At 40.4% G+C, this 13,934-nt stretch overlaps 1 long non-coding RNA gene across 1 annotated transcript; it reads left to right on the top strand.

Annotated features, from left to right (window-relative positions):
- Nucleotides 1-6,968: 6,968 nt before the first annotated feature.
- On the top strand, nucleotides 6,969-12,884 carry LOC109363765. The gene is made up of 2 exons (XR_004162133.1): nucleotides 6,969-9,030; nucleotides 12,825-12,884. It is a non-coding gene; the product is annotated as an uncharacterized LOC109363765 (long non-coding RNA).
- Nucleotides 12,885-13,934: the final 1,050 nt, after the last annotated feature.

Here is a 13,934-nt window from a genome sequence, read left to right as displayed (position 1 = left end):
TCGGGCGGGCGGTGCTCGGCAGAGGCTGGCTGGGGAGGGAGCTGCCGGTGCCTTCGTTTCCTCGTGTCCCTGTCGAGCCAGCGGGGCCCGTGGGAGCGCCTTGTCATGGGACTGGAGTTAAAGCAGGACCTGAGCTGGAAGGGGCGCACGGGGATCAGCACCGTCGACTCCCGGCTCTACACTGAACCACCTAAAATCCTGCTCTATGTCTGAGAGTGGTGTCCAAATGCTCCCTAAGCTCCAGCAGTTCGGGGCTGTGCTCACTGCCCTGTGCAGCCCATTCCATTCCCACCGACCTCTGGTGCAGACCCTTTCCCTGACTGCCACCCGACCCTCCCCTTGTCGAGGTGATGCAGTTGAACAGGCTGCCCAGTGGGGTGGTGGTGTCATTATCTGTGGAGGTGTTCAAGAATCACATGGTTATCAAGAATCACAGAATAATCTGGGTTGGAAGGGACCTCAAAGATCACAAATCTCTGACTCCCCTGCCACAGGCAGGGCCACCAACCTCCATGTGTAACCCAGACCACGCTGCCCGAGGCCTCATCCGACCGGGCCTTCAACTCCTCCAGGGATGGGGCATCCACAGCTTCTCTGGGCAGGCTATTCCAGCACCTCACTACTCGCATAGTAAAGAGCTTCTACCTGAATGATCCTTAGGGATATGGTGTGGTGGCCAACAATGGTGGTTGGTGGACAGCTGGACTAGGTAATCTTGGAGGTCTTTTCCAACCTTGATTCCATAAGCTTAGTAAAACTGCATTAGTGATTTCTGACCAGCTGGCTGGCCTCAAGACCAGCCAGTGTGTTATTGAAGTGTTAAATGTGAGGTTTCGGTAATCTTTGCTACACAGAATGCAGGACACATCGCTTAGGACCCTGCGGTCAGGGAGGAAATGAAAGCATGTAACTTCTTAAAGAAAGAATTTCTGCAGTCAAAAGTGGAAGGCTTGGAATTTCCATGAATGCAGATGTCTCAACTTTCTCAAGGTTTTATCAACAAGAAGAAAGTAGAAGTACAGGAAAGTCTCCAGACGCAACTATTTCACACTGGGCTTCTTTGGGGCATTTTCACTTAAAGTGAAAATGTTTGGATAGACATTATAGCACACTGCTTGGCAGCATTTGGTGTGTGTGTGTGCATTAATTAGATTTTAATAGAAACTAGGGTCATGTGCTTATTTTCAGAGGAATTTTTTTTTTATCTTCAACCAGAAGGAATGTTGGAGGCTTGTCTTGAGACGAAAAATGGGGAATTTGTTATTATTTATACATAATTCATGAACTTTGCACATTATGTTGCTGTATTTTTAGGTTAACATCCCAAAGCCCTATTCAGAGCTTCTTTTAATGGTTGAAATTACTTTCTGTAGCTATCTCTTGACATTGTCTTGTATTGAAGTAATTTTGTAGGTAGATATACTATTTGTTCCAACTTAGTTTTCCTAGAATCTCATAGTGACCAGGCTGAAAGAAAACTGTGCTTGTTTAAGATTATTTTCTGCAGTTGAACTCAGAAAAAAACTTGCTGCATAAAATAGGACATCAGTGCTGTTTTATCTCCCTAAAAGGCAAAGCAAGTATTGCTTTAGTTCTTGGTCACTTTTGGAAAGTGATCTCAGGTGAAGGATTCATCTGAAGGAAAGTGATCTTAGATGGTGGGCAGCATGTGAAACATAAATGTTAGCCTTACTCTGCCATCAGCCCTTGTTTACAGCTTCTTTTCAAAACATACTGTCAAAATTGTGAGTGCAATGTAAGCAGTCAATATTATGTCACTGTAGAATGAACACTGAACTAACTGGCTGTTGCTGCTAATAACCTGATATTCCAGTGTGGACTAATCAAAACAATTTCCAGGGAACAGCAAAAGGAAAGCTGGCCACGCAGGTACTGTCAAGAGAAATATTTATTTCTTGGTTCTGAAGCAAGTATTTCATACTTGAGCAGCAGCTCACCTACTAAAATGTCAGAGCACAGATGCCAGTTAGATGATTTCAAGCGTGTAGAGATGTGCTTTAAATCTAACCCTCATAACATGTGTTACTTGTCACCACAGTTTCTGGTGTTCCTTGTTTGCCTTGGTATTACAAGTTTTACTTTCCCTTTCACTGTCTTAAGCTTGTGTGTGCTAAGTGGTAAGGCTTTCTACCCAAAACAATTGGTTTTTGCTAAAACAATCTTTTAGTGTTTTCAGTATTCATGCAACTGCAGATTGCAATAGTGAACCTGTGCTGACACCTGGAAGTCTTGTGGAGACAATTTGTGGAGCTGATGTTGCAAGAGTCTTGCTTTGTTAATCACTTTCTCAAAACAAAGGAAGAAAAACCATCGCGCACAAAAAACTCAATGATTTTTCAGTAGGAAACTTACATGTGGTTGTCTAAATGTTCCATTCTCTTCTGCTGTTTTTGGAGCTAGATCAGGAATGTTTGTGCATTAGGTTTAGTCTGATTTGTTGCAGAAATTGAACTTTTCATCTCGCCCTGAGCCTTGTGCTTGATGATTTCTCAGAAATGCATATCTGTGGCTTAAGAGCAGCCCTTCCAGTGCTAAACACATTGAAAGTCTTTTTCTTTTAAATGAATTTTCATGGCAGATTCCATAGCGGAAATTCAAGTGGGGCTTTCAGAATTTACATTTCAAATCTGTGGTGAAATGTATCTGAATAGGAAACGTGCGGAGATGATCTTTTCTGTAAGGCAGTACAATTTCCTTTGCTTTTAGTTGGTGTGAATGCAGTCTGTGGGTTAGCATTATGGAATACGATGTGGCAGGAGTTAATTTGGGTGTTCTTCAACCCTGCAACTCTTTCCAGCTCAGTATTGTGCTGCCTGTCTGCATTGGTGTAAATGTATGTGTGCCCACACTGTAAACCAAGTCACAGTTACACAGTTCAGGTAAGGGTGTTTCCCTCCTTGTTCTGCGGAAATGCTGCAGCAGGAGTAGGACTGAGCTCATGGTATATGCAACCATGGCTTCTCTGGGCAGCCTGTGCCGCTGCCTCGCTGCCCTGTGAGTTGAAGCTTCTGCTTTGCATTTGTGAGCCTATCCATTTTCTGCTCAAACTCAGTGTCTCCTGTGACATTGTCCAGGCTGCTTCTGTGACTAGGTTTGGAATCTCCACTTGCTCGTACTTAACCTTGAGGGAGCTAGGTCAATCAGTATCTTTGTCATCCTCCCTGTTAAAATGATCCAGAGCAGAAGACTTTCTTCAATCCTTAGGTTAGTAGCAGATTGGTTATTTATTTCACAATCTATATTAAAGTTAATAATCTTTATAAATTTCCATCTCTGTTACTAGCTCCACACTGTGTGCTTGAGTTGCTATTTATTTCATTTCAGCTACTGATTCTCTGATATTTATGGATCCTCCTGTTTGGAATCACCTTTGCTCTCTTCTGTTTCTTCCCTGGTGTTTTCCTTCATGGCATCTGTCAGATTAGATGTTTGCTTTTAATAGTAAACTAACTTGAAGGAACTGGTTAGCCTGCTATGTTTTCTGCTTCAACATTTCAATAGTTAATTGTGGCTAAGTAGTTTTAGAGGAAGTGAGTCAATGCCTTTACATTTACTCACTTCTTGCCCTTCACGTGGTGCTGGCTTCAGTGCTTGTTATGGTTCTTTGGGGTCTTCCAGTTAAGTCTCATACTGCCATGAAACTCTACTTAACTAAATATTGATTACATGACTAGTTAGTTACATTGACTAATATGGTACTATCTTATTTGCTTTCATATGGGCCACATCTTTCATATGCCCATGCATCACTCACCAGTCTCAGTATTTTGTACTTGTTTCCATCACCGCATAAACACCTGTTCTTACCAGGCAGTCTCGATGCATGTAGTCCAATTACATGTGGCAGACCTCTTCTGATGCTTTCTGTTATCTGTGAGTTTTACAGTGTTAAGTGTCTTTCCCCTTTGTCCAGGAATACTTAAATTCCTGTATCATTCTGTACCAGATAGCTGAGGAACTGAGGCTGCTGTGGCTGGTTCAGCTATCGATACACCTGCATATTTGACCTTGTAGGAGTGGTTGGGAGTAGGTGATCAAAGCAGGCTGAACAGTAGTCCTCAGAAATTAATGTCTTAATTCTCAATCCTGAAAGTTGGCGTGTTTATGTAATAACCCTGTCAAGTTTGTTTTCTAAATGCTGGGTGGTGCTGGCTGTACATTTTCCCTGTCTTGGACAAAGAATTACTTACAAACAAGCCTTATGCTTGTTTGCCTGCTAATAGTGACATTCAGTGGTGATGAATAGGGAAATTTTGTTGTCTCCGCCTGTCTGTAGGAAGAATAAAGCCTGGTCATTGAGCTGTCAAAATATTAATTGAGAAACTGTCAATGTCAGACCATCAGTGAATTACAGAAACTTGTTTTGGTCTCATTCCTTTATTCTGTCCAGGAATGCTACTGCAAGGAGAGGGTAAGTTAAATGAGAGCAGCGTGTCGCATTGCATATGCTGCCATGAGAAAAACAAGATCTTTTTCTCTCTGACAGGTGTAATAGTTTCAGTATTGTGTTAGTATTATTCATTCTAACTGAAGAGGGAGAGGCCCATTTGCTCTGTGCTGAATGAGTATGTAATAAAACACCTTTACTTTTTGGAGCACGTATCTGAAAGATGGGATGACAATTTAATAGTTAATGTAAGATATTGACAAAAGTACTTATGTACGTAAAAAATTATGCAGTTTAAATATAATCATATTCCTTCAATGTTTCTAGTGAGTCTGTTTTGTAAAAGCAGTTTGTGGTGAGTGTGGTGGGGTAGCAGAAGCAGCTACGAGAGTTCATGAATTATTTCCTATTTTGTTGGCAAAGTAAAAATATATCAAGTGTAGAGAACTTAAAGTTGCTTTCTAGCAGTGAGCAGAAGCTTGAGTTGATCCATTAAACATAAACTGATACTTTTCAATGTCTCTTAAGTTTGTAAAGATAAATTTCTGTAAGTTTTATGTTAAGTGATTAGGCAGTGCTTCTAAGGGCTCTCACAGTGTGTTAAAGATCAATTGACAAACTCACTAGTAATTCCTATTGCCTCTCAGTGCAAAATAAAATCTTCCTGGGAATATTTCATTAGCAGTGAAATGTTAACTTGAGAACTGCTGTCTTGTTTTATGGGTTAAATAATAAATTATCAAAATGTTCTTTTTCATCTTGAAATTTTTCTGGAGCAGAGATCGCAGTAAAGGAAAATTTATCTTTGAGTAGAGTCTTCTGTGAGATAAACCATATACAAAATAGTGCTCTATCAGTGTTTTGGTTTGTTTGTTTTTTTTTTTAAATACTTTGACTTACCATGCTGAAGATAAGTGTATCAGGAAAAATGTTTTATGTCATAATTGCTGTTTAAAATTAGTTTTTGCTAATAGTTAATTCAACTGCAGACTAATTACACCTGAATCTTTTAATGGTTTTCTCATGATTCTTAAGCATATAATTGCTGTTCTATGAAGTGTGGATTAAGTTGTTGACTTTATTTGAACTGTGGCAGTGGTATCTTTGTTTAACTTAAATCATTTCACACAAAATAAATTGCTCTTGCCAATGAGATGAGTTGGTGGCATGTAATAAGAAACATTTGTCTTTCAAAGAATAGTGAGAAAAGTACTGCCTTATATATAATATAATATATATTAATTGTGATATGTATGGAGCTTGTGTTTCTGCTTTAGTGAGATATCTTTGGACTGACAAATATGTAACGAAAGCTGAACACAAATGATAGAAGTAGAGTGGCAATGCATGTGAGATTCTTTAGCGAAAGAATCAAGGAGTTTATGTCCTCTAATGAATAATCAGAAGAAGATGGAGATTTCACTATTTATGTCAATAGCCTAATGAGCAGTTTGTGGGGTGCCTGGCTACTTTACATCTTGCAAAACCTATTGACTTTTTAGCGCAGATTTTTCTATGAGATAGCTGAGAGAAGTTCCAGAAAATTGCTTTTCAAACTGTGTGGACAGAGATACTGGAAGAAACAAAAGAACTTCTCTTTGATTGCAAATTTGTAATTTACTAATGCTGAACATCCACGTAGCTTGCTTTCTTCTAGATGCTGTAGTGAGAAGGTAAAGACATTGTTTTACTTGTGTGTGTCCCTCAGTTTAGAAAGAAACACTCTGAAAAGAGACATTTTTCTTCCTCTGGTGGAGATCAGGACTGTGACTTTCACTTCTTGTGCATTCAAGTCTTTAAGGTTCTTTTATGTGGATAATATTAATACCAGTCTTTCAAAGATGGCATCTCCTTAATACAACAGCATTTTATGAATAAGGCAGGTAAGTTGGCACATCAGAGGGGAAACAATTTATCCAACTGTGCTGCCAGTAGAAGGAAATCTCAGTTGGTTGTGGTCGGCTTCCCATGTTCAGAGAGAAAAAGCTGAAGAAAATCAGGATTGATGAGGAGAGGGAAGGAGATTTCCTGAAAGATCTCCCTCTTATTGTTATGTATCTAAATTGAAAACCAAGTACTTCTGGTTCCTCTTTGCGCTTTTTGGAACTTTAGAATGTTTTTTGTTGCTTGTTTTACGTGGGAGACTGAACAACTGAGAGTAAACCAGGTAGGTGGCTATGTGAAAAAGCAGGGAACAAGCAAGTTCTGTAGCGTGATTTATTAAGTTTCCTTTGAGCAACCAGCATGAGTAAAAGATTAAGACCACAGGAGAGAACTGTGATGATACAAGGTATGCATTACCGAGACTGCTTGAGCTGAGTCTAAATATTTCCCCATTAGGAAAGAATCATTTTGTAATGAAAGAGGTAGTAATACCGGCTACAGACCTCAATTTTTTTCAACTTAAAAAGCTGTCATGTTAAAGCCACGTAAGTGACGTGCTCAAAGCAGCATTCCAACAAAGCGAAACTTGTCTGCCATTGAATCATTTAAGAAAAAGTGTATTTTTTTTTTTTTTTAGTTGACTTTCCTTATATTGGAAGAAGACCTTGTATGAAAGTCTGTCAGACCAGTTGAAACCATTGGCGGAGATATCAAAACCTGTCAGGCTCTTCAGAGTTTGGACTAACTTCTCTATTTTCATGTACATGCTCGAAAATGATTGATTGAACTGATTTGAGTTTGTTTCTGATGCACTGATGCTCTCACCAGTATAAATCCTAAGGGGGCACACATTTGAATGAAGCGTGGTTGTGTTTTGGAGTGTGTGTATGTAGGTGTGTGGGCATTGATGTTGGCAGTGTTAGCAAGGAGTACGCTTGAAATGCTTTTTGGCTTAGCTGTGCCAGCCCTCTGAAACCTTGCTGGTGCACACAGCATAACTGGGCTTGGAAAACAATCATTCTGTGATCTAGGTTATGACTGTGACCACTTTGCATTTGAGTGCCTTCTGGAAAACTAATTATGCAGTAGTTTCCCATGCTTTAAATCTGTGCTACCTGAAGGTCCCAACTTAGTAATCTAAAATTTCTTCAGCATCGAATTTCTGGAGTTAATAGAATAAAACCAGAAGAATTTATAGTATGTGTGTGAAAACAAAGTTCTGTAGGGCTAATGGTACTTCCATATGAGAGGTCTGTTGGTTGTGAATAGAACAAGGGCATGGTGGCCATGCTGCTGAGGCATGGTGACCGGTACTCATGTGTGCACTGATTGCTGCTGGTGCTTGCAGCTCACTTGGACTATGGTCTTTGAACCTGGGTCACGCCTCTCAGTATGAGAAGGGATTTGATTAGGAAGTCTAATCAAAAACTGTGGCTTCTCAACACCGAGTTTCGTTCCAAGCATGACCATGTTACCTTGCTTGCTTTGCCAGTGCTGTGAAATCTGTTATTGATAGTCATAGCTGATCAGTGCCATGCAGAATTGTGGTTTTCTTGCAAACGTTCTTATTCAGAAAGGAGCAATATTGTTTCAGATAGCTGTCTGAAGAGTACTCTCTGTGCTGTTGTGTACTTCCATCTGTGGTATACAGATGGTGTGCTTTATCCCCTGCTCCATCAGCACCCATATGGAGGTGCATGTTTGTAATTGTTAAGCAGAACACTTGTACTGAGGACATTAGGAATACTGACATTACTACTACAGAATGCAGCAAAGCTGCTTTTAGAAAATGAATAGAAGTAAGCGGTAAACGCAGTACAAACGTGAGTGGTGTATGGCAGGACTGACTTACTCTAGCAGGGGCTGCTGTTATCTCAGATATCACTGATGATCTGACTTCTGTAGTGTGTTGCTTTCTCTAATTGCTATTGGCATGTTTTGGTTTTGCTGTTTGTATATGGAATCTCTCTAAAGAAAACACAGTATCTAAATGCCTGTAATTCGTGCAGATCCTGCTGTTGATGCTAGTGGCAAGGTAACAGGAAATGTGTGGGTGGTGACATCTGGGTGTTGTGTAAGAAAAGAGAACCTGCTGGCTGATTCCCATGTGATGCTTTCTGAGGTTCTTCTTTGAAAGCCTTGTATCTCACTGAATTGCACAAATAACTCTGGCCTCGTGTTAGTCTACCTCATGGAGAGAGAAAAGGTAATGAACACTGCTATGACCACACCAATTTAGGTCCTACGTTTTTTAAAAACTATCTTGTCAAATTTTCTCCTTTCATTGTTGCTTTTCTATGGAAAGGCTAATAGAAACAAACAAAAAAACCTCCACAAACAGTTGTTTAGTGAAAATCTTTAAATAATATTTGCTGAATTGAATCTTGGTTTTATATACGCATGCTTTAAAAAAAAAAAAATTAAGATCTGCATATGCGGACTGATAAAATAGAGGACAGTAACCAAGTTGGTGAGGCTTTGACATGTGCAAAACAAAGCAAGTACTGTCAAGAATATTTCTACTCTGATATGTAGTTAACATATACTGTTGGTACCAAACAATGTGTTCGTAGATTCAGAAGAGCTTCTATTTCAGTGTGTTATCTCTGTTCACATAAACAATTGGTTTACCTGAGAGCAGAAAATCAATAATGACTTAGTGTTGTTGTCTTGCAGGTGGTTTTGCATTTGTCTATGAAGCTCAAGATCTTGGAAGTGGCAAAGATTATGCTTTAAAGGTAAAATGAATTTGCTTCACTACAGGTTTGCAAACTCTGTCTTTGCTTAATGCTTTATTATGACCGTTGATTCTTGACAAAGTCCCTTGAAGTCATTTGGAAATGCCCAGGATGAAACCCAGTGGTGTTTGCTCTGCAGTGTACTCATAGTTAGAAACATCGTTGGTCTCAGAACCTTGCATTTTATACTGAAATACCAATGACAAGAGTTGATCTAGTAAGTAGTAGTGCTGCTTGTCTCAATTTATTCTAGATGTTCATGGCTCTGCTTTGAGGATTCGGTTGCATGGTTAGAAAGGATCTTACCTGGTTGCCTAGTGGGAGATACTAGAATATTTTCATATTAAAATATTAAAAATGGTTAAAATCTCCACACTTTGATCTATTCATTGAACTTTCAACTGAATGTTTCTCAGATTCATCTGGATTCTCATGTTCAGGAGGCCTAGAATAATGTGATAGCTTAAAAACAAGTATTATGGAGAGGACAATAAAATGAAGTCACTTACCTTAGTATCATAAACTTAAAAAAAAAAAAAAAAAAGAGAGTAGTCATTTGTGATTACTACAAAGTGGAATGGTCTAGCTAAATGAGAAAAAGGATGTCTTGGGGAGAAGAGGAAAAAACGTAATACAAGAGGTGAGAGGAGTAAGTTAGCATTACATCGCTAAGAAGAATTTAATCCTTTTTCATACTACATCCTAGAATAACAAAATTTGTTGGCTATAAGCATGCTGTTTGGCTTTAGTAACATGTTTTGTTACTGCAGTACATGTGCAGTTTGTGTGCTCAAAATGTCATATAGAAATAGCCCCATTTAAATAGCATGAAATCCATAGAACGACTTGGTTGGAAGGAACCTTAAGGATGATAGAGTTCCAACCTTCCAGTAGGCAGGGATGCCAACCACTAGATGATGCTGCCTGTGGTCCTATCCAATCTGGCCTTGAACGCCAGATTGGGCTGGGGGGTCCACAACTTATTTGGGCAACCTGTTTCACTTCCTCAGGACTCTTTTAGGAAACAAGTTTTCTTAACGTCTAAACTTACCCTCTTTTAATTCAAAGACGTTCTTTGTCCTATTGTTATCACTGTGCTCATGTGAAAAGTTGATATGCCTCCTGCTTATAAGCTGCCTTCAAGTACTGGAAGGCTGTAATGATGCCTCCCCAGAGCCTCCACTTCTGCCAGCTAAACAAGCCCATCTCCCACAATCTCTCTTGTGTAAGAGTGGTGCTCCAGCCCCCTGATCATCTTTGTGGCCCTTCTCTGAACCTGCTCCAATAACTCTATCTGTTTTGTGTTTGGGGCACTGGTCTTTGATGCAGTACTTAGATGGGTCCTCATGAGGACAGACTAGAGGGGTGTAGTCACTTTCCTTGCCCAGTCCTCTTTTGGTGCGGCCTGAAAGACATCATGCTGCCTGGGCCACAGGCTCATGTCCTGCTTTTTGTCCACAGAGCCCCCAGGTCCTTCCCCATAGGACTGCTTTCAATCAATTCTTCTTCCAGTCTGTACTCATGTCTGGAACTGCCCCCAGTGAGATGCGGCACCTTGCACTTTGCTTAGTAGAACTTCCTTCCATTCATGTAGAACTGCTTCTTAAGGCTGTTTGGTTCTCTCTGGGTGGCATCCTTTCCTTCTGTTTAGCAACTGCATCACTCAGCTGGGTGTCATCAGCAAACTTGCTGAGGATACTCTCAATCCCATCATCTGTGTCACTGATAAAGATGTTACGGAGCATCAGTGTGAAAATGGATCCCTGATGGACATCACTAGTCACTGACCTCCACCTGTCCATGAGCCATTGACCTCTGGCCATGAGCCTCAGGCTGTGACCATCCAACCAATTGCCTCTCCACTAGTCCAGCTTTCAAGTCTATATCCTTCCAATTTAGAGATAAGTATGTATGTGGGACTGTGTCAGAAGCCTTGCAGAAGTCCACAGCGATGGCATCAGTTGCTCTTCCTTTGTCCACTGATACTGTTACCCTCTTGTAGAAGGCTGCCAGGCAGAATTGTCTGCAATGAAATCATGTCATCTGTTACAGATCACTTCCTCATCTTGTGTTTGCCCTTAATATGTATTCTTGTTCATTCAGAGCCCTGGGATGCATGTCATCCGGCCCCACAGACATAGACACGTTCAGTCTCATCAACCAGCCTGAAATTTTCTTAGAGTGAGGAGGATTGTGTTTCCCCACTCCATGCTTAGAGGTTCAAGGACATGAGAGGCATGGGAAGCTTGGCCCTCAGTGAAGACTGAGGCAAAGAACTGATTGAGTACCTGAGCATTCTCCATTTCTATTGCTGACAATTCTCCCTTTTCATTTATCAGAGGGGAGTCCTTGGTCTTTCTCTTCTGACCAATGTACCTGTAGAATCTATTATCGGTATTTTTCACATCCTTTACCAAGTTGAGTTCCACACACACCTTGGCTTTCATTATCCTGTCCCTGCATGTGTGGACAGCAATGCTGTATTCTTCCCAGGCCACCCTGCTTCCACTGTCTGTATATTTCGCTCTTTTTCCTCATTTTGACCAGTAGTCTTTGCTCAGCCTTGCTGGTTTCCTGCTTTCTCTACCCGATTTCTTTTTCTGAAAGATGATTAGCTGTTGTGCTGTCAGAAATCTCCTTAAGGAACTGCCAGCTCTGTTCCATTCCTAAATCCATCCTCCCTAAGGAGAATTTCCCAGCAGACCCCATCTAGTAATTCCTTAAACAGCCTGAAGTTCCCTCTCCTGAAGTTCAGGGTCCTAACTCCGCTCTTTGCCATGCCTGCATTCCTCAAGATCATGAACTTGACCAAGGCATGGTTGCTGCAGCCCAGGCTGCATTCAGTCTTAACCTCTTTTAGTGTTCTCCTCTGCACTGGTGAACACCAGATCTAGTGATGCTTCACCTCTGGTGGATCTGTCCAATACCCGGACCAGGAATTTATCCCCAGTGGATTCCAGGAGTTCTCTGTATTGTTTGTAGCTCACAGTGTTGTTTTCTCAGCACATGTCTGAGTGACTGAAATCCAGTATCAGGATGAGAGTCTGTGAGCTCAGTGCCTTTTGCAGCTGAAGTAACAGCCTTGTCAACAGGCTCCCCTTGATCAACCAGTCTGTAGTAGAGCCTGGCCGCTGGATGTCTTTTATTGATCAGGTTCCTAATTTTAACTCACAAGTTCTCAACCTGGTCATAGCTGTTTCTTAATGACAGCTCTTTGCAATCTATCTACTTCTTCTTCACACGGAAGGCAACTGTACTTCCTCTTTGTGGAACTAGTAACAAATACTCAGATTGATCCTGTTCAAATGTTGATTTCAAATCAAAATAATATTAAAAGTAGTGATGTTTGATTTTATTACTCATTACTCAGGTACCTAGAAGCTGGGCTACATGGTTGGAGAAGTTTTGATGGGGTTGGGTAAAGGTTGTTTTTAAAGATTTGATACCGAAGTTAGATCTTTACTTGCAAAGTGCATAATGATGGAATCAGGAGGCTTGAATGCTTCGTACAACAGATAACTCAGAGCAGTTCCTTTCTAAGTGGCAGAGGTTAGCACTGCTCAGTTGTCCCTACGCATTTACAGAGCAGATGGTTGGAAAACTGACCACTACATTTGTAGTAGTCTGTTCCACTGCAGTGATATTTTGCCTACTGTCCTGTTGCATTTCCTTCAGGCTTTTTGACTGTCCGATCCTTTGTGTTCTTAAAAAAAAAAGTAATGTAAGATCAGTGTGTGTTGCTTTTCTGTAAGTTTTAATACATAAATCTTCTAAAATACTCTGTTTTTTGACAGCGGTTGTTGTCCAATGAGGAAGAAAAGAACAAAGCTATCATTCAGGAAGTTTGTTTTATGGTATCCTTTTCTGGATGTATTTAAATGTTCTGATTTAATTGCCTGGTATCAAACATTTCTAAGAGTCTGCCTACAGATTTCTTCCATGCCTTCCTCTACTTAGGAGTACTGACATTTAAGGAAGACAGGAGCTTATGGTCTGTCATGAACGTGATGGTGACATTCCAGCAAGCTCAGTTCCTCAAGCTGCAGAGATTTAATGTGTGCGGATGGTTTTAGTAGCTGCTGTAGACTTTGTCAAGCACTTTGTCTACCAGAAAATGATGTTTTTTATTAGATCTTTCTTTAAAATGATATTTTAATCTTAATGAGACTTCTCTCATGTGCACTGAATTTACTGGTTGTTTTTTTTCTTGGGTGGAGGGGGGAGGGGAGGGCGTGGATGACTCAAAATTTTGCTTTTACTATCAATGTATCATAGTTTCTGCCTCAGATACACTTGGCTTTAAAAATAATACTGAGTATCTGGAAAGGAATTTCAGTAGAGCATATGCAGCAGAAACCAGAAGCTGTACTGTCACTATATTTGATAGTTTTCACTTTCAGTGATGTCAGCTAGTAGTGTGTGATGTTCTCTCATGTTTTTACTTCTCAGTCAAAATTACGCTTTCGGTGTTTGGCTTTAAGTAAACTCAAGACTTGCACCCCAGCGCCTACTCTAAGACCCTTTGTTTCAGGAGTTATTGAATAGCTGTATTAATGCTGCTGTTTTTTGGCTGCCACTGAGTATTCAATTGCATTGGGATTAGCAAGCAAAACCTGTGATCTTAAGCTGCTCAGATGTTTTTGAATCATTATCAGTATTTATCAAAACCTTAAACAGGGCATGTTCAAGTACTGAATATCCTAATGCTGTGTATTTTCTAGCTACTCTGATTACATCTTTCCAGTAATAAATGATAATGCTTTGGATGTCTTTTCACAGCTTACTTTGTTCATGTTGTGTGAATATTTTAGTAGGGCTAACAGTTGCTTGCTTTGAGATAGAGCTGAAATGAAAGTACTTCCTACAGCTCTGAGCAGAGAGATCTGAATAAAACATGATTTAAA

This window comes from Meleagris gallopavo, chromosome Z, assembly GCF_000146605.3.
Source record: "Meleagris gallopavo isolate NT-WF06-2002-E0010 breed Aviagen turkey brand Nicholas breeding stock chromosome Z, Turkey_5.1, whole genome shotgun sequence".
Taxonomy (NCBI): Eukaryota; Metazoa; Chordata; class Aves; order Galliformes; family Phasianidae; genus Meleagris; species Meleagris gallopavo.
Note: the sequence above shows the minus strand (reverse complement) of the source record. Positions and strands in the feature narration are given on the sequence as shown.